Below are 16072 nucleotides of genomic sequence, written 5' to 3'. Positions count from 1 at the left end.
GTTTAACGGATCCCTGGTGAAAACATTGTAAGACCTGTTTCCCCCCTTTTCATCCATTGTCTTCCTCCTCTGGGCCCTTGTGGTTTCCCATCACTTTCCCTCCAGTTTCTGGCTTCCTCTTTAGTTTCTCCTCTCAGGTTTTTGTCTGCTCCCATCTATCACCTCCCTCCTCTTTCCAATCTTACTTTAGAGGTGAAAGAGCATGGAAATCCTTCATTAATTGAGGATTGTCAGGGTAATAAAGTCAACAGAGCAGACAACAGAGTTTCTATGTAAGTCCACATTCAGCAGAGTAATTTGAATTCTTTCAGATAAATTTTGGAAGGAGATACGGTATATCAGCTATTCAAAGACTATAAAATCTGCTGTGTAGTAATCAGCCTTAATGTGAGCAATGCTGCAGTTTCCATTGTTCCATTGTTTACTAGATGATTTATTTAAAGTTGATAAGCTGATTTGGGAGTTATTCGTCTTCTCCTATCTGATGATGGCTCTGGATTGCTTGATAAAAAGTATCTAATAGTGTTTAAGTAACATAACGAAGTACATTTACATGTTTACTTAGTCAAGTTTGATGTACTTTATTTAGGTATTTCCATTTAATGCTACGTTGTGTTTTCTATTCACCTTCTGCCTGAATTTTGTGTTCCCCTTCACATAAAAAAATCACCATAAATTGGTGCAAGAAAAAATCCACCAGAATGCAGAAAATTATATGTTTAATCTTCACAATTTTGTGGGGGAGGTCACCCAGACCCCCCACTACATAAGCGTCCCCTCTATTGTTAAAGGAAAACCTACGCTGTTGCATTTTAACAACTACAAACCTCCATAAACTCTCTATAATGAAAGAAAAACAGTCTCAGCTTTGACACACAGTTTTGGGGGGGAAGATTCCCAGATACCAGGTTATTCGGTCTCCTAGTTTAGGCTATGATGTCTGGAAGTTGGCATGAATGCTGATCACTGATCTGACCATGATTACTGACTTGGCTTTTCATCTATATATCCTTTTGAAACTAAATTTGTGAGGATAAAAGAGTGATGACTCACCGACGGTGAGTAATGACACAGAAGGCGGACTCATAAAATGCATCGACCTCAGCGAGACCAAACCTCACCCCACGCTAAATTGAAAAGTTGGCAGCTCTGCAGGTTTAATGTTGACAATGTTTGGCATCTTAGCAAAACTCAGAGTTATTATGATTCATCCTCTGGAGACATTGAATATGTATACCACACTTTATCCGTTAGCTGTTGAGCACTTTCAAACTGAACGAAAGTGGTGGAGTGATCAACAGAACCAAGGCATTAGCATGGCTAAAATTATCTAAAGGTATGAACTCTTCAGAATCAGAAAGTTCTTTATTGCCAAGTAGTAATTTACATGTATGTGGAATTTACCATGGTATGAACATAAAGTTGATATATTGACAATATGAAATAAACAGATAATCTTGCCTGTGATTTACATAAACTCTGACGTTCTGAAAGTTACATAAAATATTGAAAAATCTTGCTCTTTACTGATTTATTAAAAGCAAAGAAACAGTCAAGTATTTAACTTTTGAACAGAATTTCCATCTCAGAAATTGCCCATCTAGCATCCCATCTAACTTGTCTGTAAATATGACTCAAACTCATTAGTATTAGTTACTGTTGTGTTTGCCGTTTGTGAATGCAACAAGAGGACCGCATCAAGCTGGCACCACAAAGCCCAGTTTATCTGTTTTCTATTGTCCTCAGGGTCAGAAGCATCCTCTTCATTCATGTCTCGTCTCCTGGTGGCACCAGGGGCAGACGGAAATCATCAGAGAGGAGGTCAGCATGCTTCTGCAGTCCTCCTGGCACAGCCACTCAGGCACTTCACTTCAGCAACTGTACGTGCTCTCCTGCAGCCAACCATTTTTAGAGAAGCAGAAATTGTGTTTTGTCTGCCCCCGGCTGTGAGGAAGTTGACTGTTTTCATTTGGTGGTATGATACCCAAAAAAACCTTCCAGTACGTGATGCCTCATCATTGTAATGACAGGGGCAGGACCTCTTAAAACATTTTGATTGTACCCAAGTCTCCACGACTGAACAAAAACAAAATTCAAACACTGACACAATTGCTTATTCTCATATCTGATTTGACATTTTGTTGCTATTCCAGCCGTGTGATGTGCTTTCCTCCCTTGTTTGAAAGGATTTGACCGCCGGCTACTTTTTTAAGGCTTTTTGGGATAAAATCTCCCAACCTCAGCACAGCCAGTTGTCTATGCTGCTGAATGTGAAATGCTTATAACACTGAGAGGAGGACGGGGGGCGGGGGGTGGCTATGAATAACTCTGATGGAATTTAATCAGCATGCTTGTGGGTTTGGAAGGACAAAGGTCTTGAGTTGTTATCACCTTGTTTTTTGTTATTTTATTCTTTAATGGCAGAGAACAGAGCCTGTGATTGTGCTCCTGGTTTCCACTCATCAGCAGCTATGCGGACGGTGGTTTTATTACCAATAAGAAAGAAAGGCTGAGCAGAGCTGATAAGAGGTCAGGGGCTGCTATGAGAGCAGGACATGTTCCATAAGAGGCCAGGGAACGCAGCTTTGGTAAACGAGTGTTTGATGATGAAACTTGGAAAAATGCATGCGTGTACCGTACACAATTATGTTTATGCGCTTATCTGACCTTAAATGACATTGAATCACTGCATGTGAAGCCTTTATCCATGCAGAATTTGTGCCTCATTTTCCGTAAAAAAGAAAATTCTGATATTTTTCAAGCTGTTTGTTTGGCTCATGCTAACTTTGAATTTGCCACCTCTTACAGATTCGGGAAATGCAATTCCAGCATATAAACATATAAGGGAGCAAGTAGCACGAGCCTTAAAGCTTTCCGAAATAATTTTAAACGTTGCAGTTGATTAGCCAGCTGGTATTATTTTTATGCTGGAGTTCCCAAATCTCTACAAGGGTTGGAAAATGTAAAGTCAAAGAAGAACCGTATAGCAAACACTAAGTAATAATTATTAATTAACAATAATTAATATTGCAGATGAATAGGAGAGAAATAAAAAAAACAGGAACAGCTTTCTTGCTAAGCAGATTTTACACTTACAAGTAATTTGCTGCGGTGACAAGGTGTGTAACAATAGACATAATATAAATATAAAAATATGAAACTGACAAAATATACAAGTTGGAGAAGAATAATAGACTTAGTTGGCTAACCAAACATCTCGTTTGCCTGTAAGAAGATTCCTGTGAACTTAGCATAAAATAGCTAAATTCTTGTTTACTTTAGGTCAGACTGTCAATCTGTCAATCAATATTATAGAAGTCCCAGTCCTTACAAGAAATATAAACTACTACACATGGTGGTAACCCCTCCTGCATTTTGTTATTGATGTGCACATCGACATTATAACAATAGCATACTATACTGGTAAATACTTCAGATTTTAGGTGATCATCATGTGGTTCCATCAGGTGTAGTCAGATAGGTCGGTGATGTGGTTTTATTTTAATACTAATCAAAGTAAAATTTATTAAATTTATTTTTTCATTAATCATTAATGTAACCATCAAATCAAATACTTCCTCATTTTTAAAATATCCCTGAAAAAAGAAAACGTGTATGCTTTTGATGTTTGAAGCCAGTATGAGATTTTGAGGGGCAGATAAATAAAGTTAAAAAATGCAATCATTGCTGTGAAAAGTGTCTACATTCATGAAAATATCAGCTGATGAATCTTCCAGAGAAAGATGTTATTTGTGTTCAAAAAGAAAGTTTTGTTGGTTTTTAATGCTGGATTTGTAGGGCCTCAGCTGTCCAAATCTCCGTTATGTCATTGTGTTTCCAAGACAGAAACGCAGAGGCAAAACTTCCAGAAAAATGTCCTTGGTGCTCTGGAAATTTTTACAGCAATTATCTTGTTTACAGTTTGTCACAGCCACTTTGCATTTCCAAACATTCAATCATGAATCACGTCTTCAGGCTGACCACTGAGCCACTCGCTGCGATTGTCTTATTGATTCCTCCACAGGAAATACTCAAGAGTTGAGCGTGAGTGCAGAAAAGGGGATTGCATGCTTGCTTTGAAAAAAAACACTCCTTCAACAATGACTGGAACCAGGCCAAGTCTTTTGACCCGACAGATCACTTCACATTATTGACCTTGCCTTTGTGCTCGCAGACTTGACTCCAGTTGCTCATAATGTACAGTATATAAGGCACAGACAACAGACAAACAGTTCATGAGGCCAGTCTCCATCAGAGGCTCTGCCCGCTGTCAGAGCAGCGCCTGCCGTCTGGACGAAGCTGTGATCTCTGTCTGGGGTTTCCTCCGTGTAGACTTCCTGGGCTGTTAAATCCCAAACATGGAACGTATTCTCCTACAGTGTCAACACAATGAAACCCAAATAAGGCTGGAGCACTTTTACAGTCAAAGGAATGCCAAAAATGTACTTTATTTCTTTGTAGTTTTCCAGTGACTCCAAATTTAGGCTCCTTGATGTGATTTCAAGGACCATTCACAGTTTTTGGCTTGATGATCATAATAATTACAGCAGCTGATAGTGTATTATGGTATTAAGGTTTTCTAATTTAAGATTATACATAGATACTATATTGTACTAGAATAGAAAGTAGCTGTTGAAGGTGAAGTGGCGAATACTGAAAGAAGGTGAAACAGTAGTTAAAATGGAAGTGCTGAAAGAAGCTGAAGTGTCACAGTAAGTGTGAGCACTGAGTGAAGTTGAAGTATGAGTCAAAGTGCAAGTTTTGACGTGCAAATCAAATGTGAATACCTGAGACCTAGATTTGAAGTGTAGTCAATGAAATGTCAGTTAAAAAGAAAAGAGTAAAGGAGTTGAAGATTCAGTAGAAGTTCAAGGACTGAAAGGAGTAGAAATGTCAGTCAAAGTGCATGTGATAAATTGAGTGCCAGTTCTAATATATTAACCCAAAAGTGTTAGCACTGAAAGCAGTTGGAATAAATTTTCAATGAACAGTTTTGAGGTGTAGTGAAGGGGATCAATTGTGCTTAAACTATCAGTTTAATTGCAATTGTGTATGAACAGTGGAAATTTGAGGAGCTGAAGACATGTTTTTGTTGTTGCTCAAAGTGTCTAAGTGTGAACACTGAAAGGAGTTGAAGTGTCAGCCAAAGAGAAAGAGGTGACTGCAGTGATCTGATGTGTAACTACAAATAGGTAAACAACTGAAAGTAATTCAGATGACAGGAAATTTAGTCACAATTAATAAAATTAATTTCGGAAGTTACCTCCTTGTCCTGTGTGTCTGATGATGAGACCATTGTTCTGCAGAGACACTCCCCTGCTTCTCCTCTTCGGTAAGAACAATGAAGGACCCCCTGCCGGGTTCCTCCTTCGTCGATGATTACTTTCTGATGAGGGACTATTGTCTTGACCAACAGTGGTCGCGTGCGAGAGACAGTGGGACAAGCATCAGCAGACAGCCTTGATTCTCCGGCTATGTCTCCAGCACCAGACAGGAATTCAATTCAATTCAATTTAATTTTATTTATATAGCGCCAAATCACAACAACAGTTATCTCAGAGCGCTTTTCATAAAAGAGCAGGTCTAGACCGCACTCTGTGATGTAGGAAGGACTGTGAACTTTGATGAGCAGGAATCCAGGAACCCTTGAAACTTCTAAATATGGGGCCTTATAAACTTTGAAAAATTGAGGCAGGATCTTTACATAAACAAATTCTTCAGCGCCCTGATTTTTTAGCTATACAAGCAACAAAGGTCTAGGGACGGTAATGTCATCCCCACTGGATATGTCCTAATAACTTTGGTAATCCCCTGACTTTTTGTCTAGTTCCACCATCAGATTCAATCCATTAAGGTACTTCAGTTTATGATAAATATGTTCAAAATACCTTGACATTCCCATCAGCCTCAGCTGTACTTTGTGTTCAGTGCTGCTTTGCATGTTCGAAAATATCAAACATGCTGACACTCTGATTAACTAAATTTAATAATTAAAACAATAAATAAAAACATCTTAATTTTTCAGGTAATAACCCAAGTAAATAAAGATTAAAACCAAGAACCATATGTAGCTCATGCGTTTTTGTTTAATATTTTATATATAGATATATATTTTTATATTTTTATTATATTATGTTATATTTTGTTACTATCTCCTCTTTCTGAAGTGAGACACCTTGTGATTTTACACCTAACATAAACGTACTTACTGACTTACTTTACTACTACATACTGTATTTTGAGGTTTAAAAGGCTTATATCTTTACATTAACACTTCATCAATAGTAGAAGGAAATGACTGAACATTTTCTGCATTAAAGAATGCCTATGGCATTACTTGCTAATTATTTGTGTGTAGCAAACATCTGGCTGATTAAAACATCTACTTCAGCACAAGAGAAGATTAAAACACATTTTGGACCGCAGCTTTTATCTCTCTGTAGATTCTAGTCTTGTTACCAAAGAAACATTGATGTCAAAACAAAACTGGTAGATTTTGGTTACAACCCGCTATCTAAAAGAAAAAATGAGACCCAGAATCAAAAGACAACAGCTTTAGGATCGGTTCACAGCCATGAGATTTCAAAGGACTGTACTGTATGTTTCTGGATTAATGAATGGAATTGGACAACTATGGTCTTTCAAAGACGCACATCAATTGTTAGCCTCTGTTTTAGCCACAAGAGAGCAGCATCGCATCCCTCACTCAGTAGCTGCCTATTGTCCAACTCCGACTTGCATCACCCACAGGGATCCCCACAGTGATTCATCCACCGAGCCGCTGGGACTGACAACTGAGTCAGAGAGCCCATCAATCATTTAGCAAGTCAATATCCGATCCAAGCAGTGATGATCCCCTGTAAATCGAGGCATTAGCATTATATTCACCTGTGGCACAGTGGGAGTGATGGCCTGTCACCCCATCTGAAGCATCTGAGGCTTGCAGTGCTGTGGCTCAAACTGGAGGAATAAAAGATGAACAGGGTGAGTGGTCTGCAGAAGGTGTACTGGTTTTTCTGGTTACTGTGTTTTTATTCAGGTATTATGTCTCCAGAGTGTTGTTGAAACAGGTGCACACATCACATCTGTGACATATATTTACAAAGAAGAAATTGACATCAATGTAAAGTCGCCAGGTACAACAGTTGACTGACACGTCCATCTATCTGTGTATGCATTAAGTCCACACAGAAAGGCCACAGACACTAAATTAATGATATCCTAGTAAAATGATAGGTTCACAATTTTTTCAAGGCTACTTGTTTACACTCAGAGACTAATTTTCAAACAGGTTTCAAATTCTTGTCACTAATGCTTGCACACAGAGTGACTACTTCTACCTAAACTCCATAATACAAGCTTAGGTTTCTTGTCGGCTACTGCGCTCCTCCAGCGAACGCCGCCTGGCTCTGCCATCCCTTCACACAAAGCAATCTCAGTCCCGGCTGTTCTCATCTGTGACACCCCGATAGCGGAACGAGCTGCCACATGTCATCAGAGCAGAGGCGTCCCTCTCCAACTTCAAGAAGCTCTGAAAATGCTCATTTCTTCCGAGAACCCTTCCTCTTATAACACCTCTAACATGCACTTCCTGTGCTCTTCTTCTATCTCCTTACAATTCTCTTGTATTGATTGCACTATTTGGTAACTCTTACTTCCCTAGGTATTTACCCATACGTGCTATTATCTCTTACTAGTATTTAGTGTCACTTGTAGATCTCTTACTTTATTGATGCTTTATTGATGCTTGTATGTTGTTCCTCAAATGTAAGTCGCTTTGGATAAAAGTGTGCCAAATGAGTCAATGTAATGCAAATGTAATTTGTTGCTGTCCGTACTGTCTGTGAAGAGATTCCTTCTTAATGCGATTCCAGTGTTAGAGATGAGGGACAAAATCCACAGTCATCCTGTGTTCAGCCGGAGCTAAAATGAGGCTTCAGCAGTTCACCAAATTCACCGAAGTTGTTATTATTTTTATAGAAAAATTCTGTGTATTGGGTTACTGTCCTAAAACGTTGTAGTAAAAAGACTGGACCTTTGTAAGATACCAATATGCTTTGAAGATTGAAGTATTGTTTGAGATAGCTCTCTTACCTAAGTGCAACTACAACACACTTTTACCAAGCGTACTGATATATTTATTGTAGAACAATCTTTAAAATTGTTAATTATTTCGATCATATTTTGATAGAGTTCAGAGTTGTCTGTGACCAAACTCTCTGGAAAACTGATGGCCATTTTTCCTGTGCACATAGATGTTCTCCACACAAAGTAGCCTCCTGATGTTGGTGTCCTGTTAACTTTCCTCGTGCGCCACCATCAGATCAAACTTCTCCTAATCACACTAAGCTGTTACCTGCCTCATACATTTATTTGACTGTGAAAGCGACAAGAGAGGAATGCACTCCTGTTTCATCAGCTTTTCCTTTTGGAGAACATACAGTGATGTTCATAACACAGCAGTCTGAAAACAACATCAGACAGAAGACAGCTAAGAGGGTCATCCAGGAGGATGTGAAACATAAACTTGACTTGTTTTTGCTGGGATTTGAACTCTGGTAACTGCCTCTAAAACCTTTTGGCAAACAGGTTCACATATGCTGAATTGCTCTCCATCCGTGGAATTAATGTGCTTTGAAAAGCATTTCGTTTTCTTTCCCTTCTGGTAGAATTTTTCAGATGGACAAAAGTGATTAGATGTCGTGATGAGAACATCTATTAGATGCGATGTGTGTGTTTGAGGAGGACACGTTTGACACAGTGTGACGATAAGACAGCCTCGCAGCTGAGATAGCATCACGCTGCACACTGAGCATGGCAGATGCTTTTCAGACACAAGACTAAAGGATTTCCTCCTTCATCCACTCCACCGCTCTGTTATGTAATGTGTGTGCATCAGTTATAACTGCACGGTGTCGGGTGGTTTCTTGATCCAAATGAGTTGTGCTATAAAAAAGCCTCATCCTCATCAATAATGTATTCCCACTGTAAAAAAATGTTTGTCGTCCCTGCTCTTCAGTCCCTGCTTTATCTCTCAACATCCTATCAGAACAGTTATGTAACATCATGCCCAGGTTAAGAAACTTTTTAAGAAACTCTTTGTGTTCATATTATGTCTCTTTGTTGCCATTTTGTGTCTCTGTAGTCGTTAGTGTCTCCCTGTGGTCGTTTTGCACATCTTTTGTGTGTCTTTGTGGTTGTTTTGTGTCTCTTTTTAGCCATTTTGTGTCTCTGTAGTCATTTAGCATATCTTTGTGTGTTTGCATCTCTTTTGTGTCTCTTTGGGGTTGTTTTGTAGCCATTTTGTGACTCTGCAGTAGTTTAGAATGTCTTTGTGGTCGCTTAGCATCTATTTGTGATCTTTTTGCATCTCTTTTGTGTCTCATTGTGGTTGTTTGGTGTCTCTGTGAAGCCATTTTGTCCCCGTGGTTGTGGTTGTTTCACATTTATTTTGTGTCTCTTTGTGGTTGTTTTGTGTCTCTGTATAAACATTTTGTGTCTCTGCAGTCATTTAGCATCTCTTAGTGATGTTTTTGCATCTCTTTTGTGTCTCTGTGGATCAATTTTGTCCCTGTGGTTGTGGTTGTTTCGCATCTCTTTTGTGTCTCTTTGTGGTCGTTTTGTGTCTCTGCAGTCATTTGGCATCTCTTTGTGGTTGTTTCACATCTCTTTTGTGTCTCTTTGTGTTCGTTTTGTGTCTCTGCAGTCATTTGGCATCTCTTTGTGGTTGTTTCACATCTCTTTTGTGTCTCTCTGTGGATCAATTTTGTCCCTGTGGTTGTGGTTGTTTCGCATCTCTTTTATGTCTCTTTGCAGCCATTTAGTGTGTCTTTGGTTGTTTAGCGTCTCTTTGTGGTCGTTTTGCATCTCTTTAGTGTCTCTTTGTGGGCGCTTTGTGTCTCCTTCGGGCCTCTGGGCCTGAACCTGGTAAGCATGTTCAGTAATCCAGCTGTGATACTAACAAGCCAAGTACCTTTCACTGTCTGACTCACTGTCGGGGGGGGGCACACCACCCTTGGCCACCCTTTTGGCCCCACCTCAGTGTATCACGTGGCTGACAAGTTAAATGCCACAGACAGGGAGGATGGCATTCTTCAAGATAGAGGGGACAATAGTGGACCCCTATCATGCCCCCTCCAGACCTGCAAGCCCGGACCTCAGCCTTCCTGCCAGGCCCATGCCCTGACATTTTGATAGTGCACGGTGGGTCTGTGGTGGTAACAAGCAACCACTGAGATGTCGCTGCTGATTTGGGCTTCATTTGCCATCATGTATTTCACTCAGCAAGGGGAGGAATATGGGCACTTTTATCCCAGCCATTACTCTCAGTCTGCTGGCTGCGACGCTAACCTTTCCGCCAGTGTTGGTTTGGAAGTGAATGCCGATTAGCGCAGTTGTACTGAGCAGGAATGTCACAGTGATGTGGTGGCAGGTGTGAATTGAGCCTGCAGGTTGCTAAGCACCAGATGAGAGAGTTTCAGGCAGGTGTAGAGTCACGTATTAAAACATAACGCTGGATTGTGTTGACTGCAGTGACTATGCACCAAATCTGATCAGTTCTTTTCAGAGGCAGTGTAGGAAAGGGATGGAGTATATGTCACTGTGTGTTTGCTGTGTGGGAAGATGAGCCACTCTTGATTTCCTAGATTAATCATGTGATCACAGATATTGGTATAATTTTACTAAATCTTAAAGGGGGCGGGGGGTTATAGTACATTAGCATATGACTAAATTTGAATTATGAGGGAATCCGTATCGGTATTTGTCTGGCTGAGATTAGTAACTGATTCAGTTAAACTGAAGTTCTGGTTTTGGTTCAGGTCTCTCCTAACATCCTTCAACACCATGGATCACTTACTAAATCTTTCTCCAAAAATCATTGACTACCAGCCGAAGTTTGATAAACATGTCAAGACTGTTATTTAGTCCTGCTACTTAGCAAAAATACAGCCACTGTTATCTTCCCGGCAGTAGGAAATGGATATTCCTGCTTTTGTATCGTCTTGTGTACTACTTTAATGCTCTTTATTCTTTATTCCTGCGCTAAGAATCTGTTCCACTTAGTCCAAAACTCTGCAGCAAGATTACTCTCTAAGACCTGATTTCACTAAAATTGGCTTCTGATTAAAATCAGGATTCAGTTCAATTCCGCATCGTTTATAAGGCTCTGTTGCTCCAGAGTAAATTAGTGAACTGCTAACGCCTTCTATCCCTACATCTGGACAACGCCTGCGAGTTGTGCCTCGTGCAAAACTGAAAACATGGGGGGAAGTGTGTGATCTCTAAGTGTTTTTGTTCTGGAGCTTTCAACAGTGTCACACGGTTTTGTACAGCATTTGAAGTTTACTTAGTTGTTATGTGTTATAAATGTTCAAAGTTCTATTATTTCTGTGAACTTTAAGTAAACTTAAACGTAAAAAAAAAAGGTCAATAATCTTGTAATCGTGAGGATTCCTTGCATGGAAGCAGGTGAGTTTTATGTATTATTATAAGATGTATTTAACTTTATTGCGATGATTGTGATTTACAGTCATAAAAAGCAGATATTAAACAATGCAAAAGTCTCAAAGCTGCTATGGGAAGTAGCTTTGGGTTTTACTTCTAAAACTGTATTAACTGCTGAAATTGTTTGGCTCAGTGAATGCCCAGTGACTCAAAATGCCAAAAGTAGTTTCTTTTAAATCCTTCATCCTTAGGCCTGCTCACATTTTATGTTCAAAGAATCTAAATTGACATAGAAAAACATTAGCTTTGGACATGTTTTGGCTTAGTCTTTAATTGAAGAAAGCAGTGCTTGGAAGTTTGACATATATAATCAATTATTTGATTCACTTCTCATGTTTCTGGAGGAAAGGCTGTAGAAGACATTCCCGGAAACAATGTGATCTATTTAGATCCATTGCTTATATGAGAGGAAATGATCCTACATTATTATATTTATTTTCAACATCACTGTGGGAAAACATGTCTTTGGTTTGTGTTAAAGAAGACGCAGTGATATTATAACGACATTGTACAATAGGGAAATGTCTAAACTAATACTCTTCTTCTTCTTCTTCTTCTTAGAAATAGGTGATAGGTGGGTGGGCAGATTGTGGGGTAAAAATAAAGTGCAAAGAGAATGAGTCACTGTTCCCTCAATCCCAGTCTGGATATAAATACATCCACATAGACACTCATACACGCGTACGATTCTCCACGCGTGGCTGACATTACATAAGCTGGCGCGTGGGAGGTGTGATGCGAGGCATGTATAATTCATTAATGTGGGAGTCAACTGAGGGGTAGCTCTTATACCCAAGCGAGCCCCCTAGAACCCATCACCAATGTTTACGGATTAATTTGATGCTCGATTCTGAGTGGATGAACCTTAGAATTTGGACTTGAGTGTTAAATCAGTCAGTTGCAGCAGTGAGAATAAACTGACAGACGGCCCAGAGGCTTCTCAAGGAAGTTATCAAAATATGACAGAAAGTGAGGAGAAAGATCAGATTGTCACAGTGACAGAGCAGAAGTGGAAACAGGAGGATGTGCTGAACATTTTCCCAGGAGTTGGAGGAGGATAGTGTTACTTCTCTTCAAATATACCAGAGTCAGTTCAATTTAAATTCATTTTAAGCCACATTTTTTTGTCACAGTTGTAAAAACAACACTGACAAATAATCACCACTGAAATGGATGTTGTGAACAGCTTATTTACACATCAAGCAGTTAAGTGGAGTACAATTGAAAGTGCAAGTACCTTATATAAATTTACTTAGTTGTCTGTTTGGGGAGTTTTTGTGCATGCTGCAAAACTGCCTCCACAAAATGTTTTTTGTGAATTTGTGATGTGTTTCTATCAGGTAAAGGACTGAAAATGATCTCTATTATTTGTTATTAATATTAATATAGTGAATACTCTCAAAGCCAAGTGTACAAAGTTCTGGTATAGGGTTTTTTTCTGTTTTGTCCACAGGGGGCGGAAGAGAGCTTAGGACACAGTCACAACTGCATGATTCTCCACTGCAGTCCTTAACAGAACACTATAGCCAGCACACTGTTCTATTTACATGATCCAGTATGTATGCTTCATCATCCTAAAACAATTTCCAATGAGAAGACTCAAGTGATATGGTTGTTTTTGTTCATTTTTAACTTGTCTGTCTATCAGAGAGATAAAGAAAACACATGAAAGCCAGAGCTGCCAGCAGTCATATCAAGAGGGCTGTAAAGATGTGAGAGAGCAGCACTGGGGAAAGCCTCCGTTTGATTTTGATTATAGATAATATGCTTAAACGACTTAAAACCCCATGTTTCCAGTCCGCAGTGCTCAAATTTGAGTGATTTATTCCCACTGAAGATTATCAAAGATTGCATAAAACGCCTTTTAAAAATATTTTATTTCATATTTAAAAGAGATGAAATATGAAAAAATGTTAACATTTGAGGTTGACGGGAAGGAAGAAATGGACTGACAATATAATTTGTTATATAGTTGCAGTTTTAGTTTGATATTGACAGTGTCAGGGAAAGTACTTTCTGCGCGACCCAAACAGTAAGAAGTAACCGGTTTCACACTCGGGTCTCTTTGGGGAAACACTGTATTTCATATGTCAACAACAGTGACCTAGGTGGTTTCGTTTCCTTATTAATGTCAGAAGGCAGTATCGTTGAAGGATGAAGAAACCAAAAAAAACCCAGTTTAATCAATCGATCCAAACCAATCAAGATAATTCAACCAGCTAAAACTTAACAAGACAAATACAGGAACACACAGTCCTTGCATTTAAGTATCTTAAAGTTTTAGATTTCTTAATTCAGTCTGACTTGTATGTTGTCCCTGGTATGCATGCTGGGCCTCCCCTCTTTAAAGAAATAATTTGACATTTTGGGAAAATTCGCCTTAGATGAGAAGACAGATACCACTTTCATGTCTTTGGTTAGCTTAACATAGCAGAAAGATTGGAAACAGGGAAGGTGAACATAACAAAATACCCCTGCCTTTAATGTTTACTAATTAACATGTGATATGCTGTTTGTTTAATCCGTGCTAAAACTGAGCTTTCAGTGGTTTTCTGTCAGCCTCGTGCTGACAATGACACTGCAGGAAGTCACTGCTCTCGTCCAATAAATGTTTAGAGACATAACCTTTATTAAACCACAACTTTTTTACGCTTTAGTTTTCATATGGATTAATCAAATGAGACATGACTTGTAACTCATTGAGCTTTACAGATGCTGTTAGGCAGCAAAATGTGTTACATTTAGACAGAGCCAGGATTCCCCAGTTTTTAGACATGAGATTGGTATCAATCTTCCCATGTACTCTCAGCAAGAAAGTGAATAACCATGATACCGTAAATGTGAAACTCAGAAAAGAAGTTAACAAAGGCAAAAGGCTATAATTATTATGTAAACTGTTTGTAAACATCCATCACAGTTTGAGTTTTACCTCCAAATACTGTGAAGTGTTTTTTATTTTAGCAATTTCACATTTCCAAATCTCAGCCATTGATTTGGCCATTTTATCATAACAAATAGGACTGAATCAGAATCATTGATGATCTGAGGTGAGGAGCATCACACAACGTACATCATCAAGTCAAGCACAAAATATTTACCTTCCAGCTGAATAATTAATAGATCAGTTAATTGGATACTAGAGTTATCCCTGGATCTCTTTGCTCTCTGCTTTAGGAACTGACGCCAGGGACAGTTGAGGGTTATTAAGTGCTGTGTGTAACTCATAAATCAGCTGATGTATGAAATACTAGGGAACTGCATCCTGCTCCTCCTCTCCGACTAATGCAGCATTTTTTCCAAGCAAACCCAGTGTGTTTCTTTGTTTCCTGCCTTACTAAAAGTAGCAACAATTCAGCTGGCATGATTTTTTCCCTCCGTTTTTTACCCCTCTTCTTCCCGTAGATGTTTCCAGACATTCAGAGTGCAAACAAGTGGAAAGTGCAGAGATATCACGAATACTTACTTTTAAAAGATGGAATTGCCAGTGTGTCAAAAGGTCATGAAATACTGAAGTACTGAAAAGCACAAACTCAATGATAGTTGGAAACTTTCATGTTAATTACTGTTTCATAGTCAAGATATAGAGAAAAGGGCATTTTTGGAAAAGTCTGGAAAAATGATTTGCATTCATATGTTCTCTCATGAGCTGCTTTTAAAACAGAAGTAGGACACATGCCACTTTTTAGAAAGCCATTTTCACTTTCACTTCAGTATTCCCAGAAGTATTCTGCGATCTTGTGCAACATTACACCACACCAACTCTGACCAACTCAAATGTTTCTAAATGTTTCTTTATTTTACATTTTTCCTAATTGTATTTTATTTTTGTGCATGACGTCAGTCAAAATGGAAGATATTAAGTCTAAAAAGGATCTAAATGAGCCTTTAAAAGCCCACCAACTGTATTTTTATTTGTGTTAGTGTTATTAGTGTGTGATGTGGCCAACCCTTTATAAGTTCACACTTAGTCATAGCATCGCTGTTTACTAAGAGGAGTTTTACACAACTGAACCAACTGACAAACATATTTGGCTAATGTCGGCTAACACATATTTCTCCGTATATATTGATAAAACAAAGTCATACATTTACAAGTGGTTGACATGGGGTTATTTAGCATTCTAGGCCTATTTTTACACCCATTAGCCGCCAGGTGTAACAGTTGCCTAGCTAACTGAACCAACTTACAAAGCTAACATTAGCATACTAAATCACGACCAGTTTAGAAGAGTAGACATAGCTAACCTCACACCTTAAAAACACACCTCAAATTACAAAATCAATAACTTCAGCAAAATCAGATATTTCCCATTCATTCTAAATTGTGTGAATACTAAATGAATCATATATTTCTTCCACATATGCATGTAAATATGAAAGGATTGCAGTAAAGATCAACATGCACGCTTGATTATCCCCTAAAATTTATATTTTTGGAAGTTACGCAACAGATTAACACATTGTGTTTACTATAAGGCATTTCTAAAAAATTTTATGGTGAAACTGAGTTAGTAACTCACTCACTCACTCACTCATCGTCAACCGCTTGACCGCAAAGTCGCGGAGT

The 16072-nt window shown here is 38.8% G+C and overlaps 1 long non-coding RNA gene across 1 annotated transcript; it reads right to left on the bottom strand.

Annotated features, from left to right (window-relative positions):
- Positions 1-1346: 1346 nt before the first annotated feature.
- LOC119906737 lies at positions 1347-14700 on the bottom strand. The gene is made up of 4 exons (XR_005445017.1): positions 14604-14700; positions 6889-6960; positions 5264-5404; positions 1347-4373 (listed from the first exon to the last, which is right to left on the bottom strand). It is a non-coding gene; the product is annotated as an uncharacterized LOC119906737 (long non-coding RNA).
- Between the last annotated feature and the right edge of the window lie 1372 nt (positions 14701-16072).

The sequence above is a fragment of the Micropterus salmoides genome, unplaced genomic scaffold, assembly GCF_014851395.1.
Source record: "Micropterus salmoides isolate LMB-PRFRI ecotype aquatic unplaced genomic scaffold, ASM1485139v1 Ms_hic_scaffold_17, whole genome shotgun sequence".
In the NCBI taxonomy this organism is placed as follows: Eukaryota; Metazoa; Chordata; class Actinopteri; order Centrarchiformes; family Centrarchidae; genus Micropterus; species Micropterus salmoides.
The sequence above is the reverse complement of the archived record's forward strand: the minus strand, read 5'-3'. Positions and strand labels throughout refer to the sequence as shown.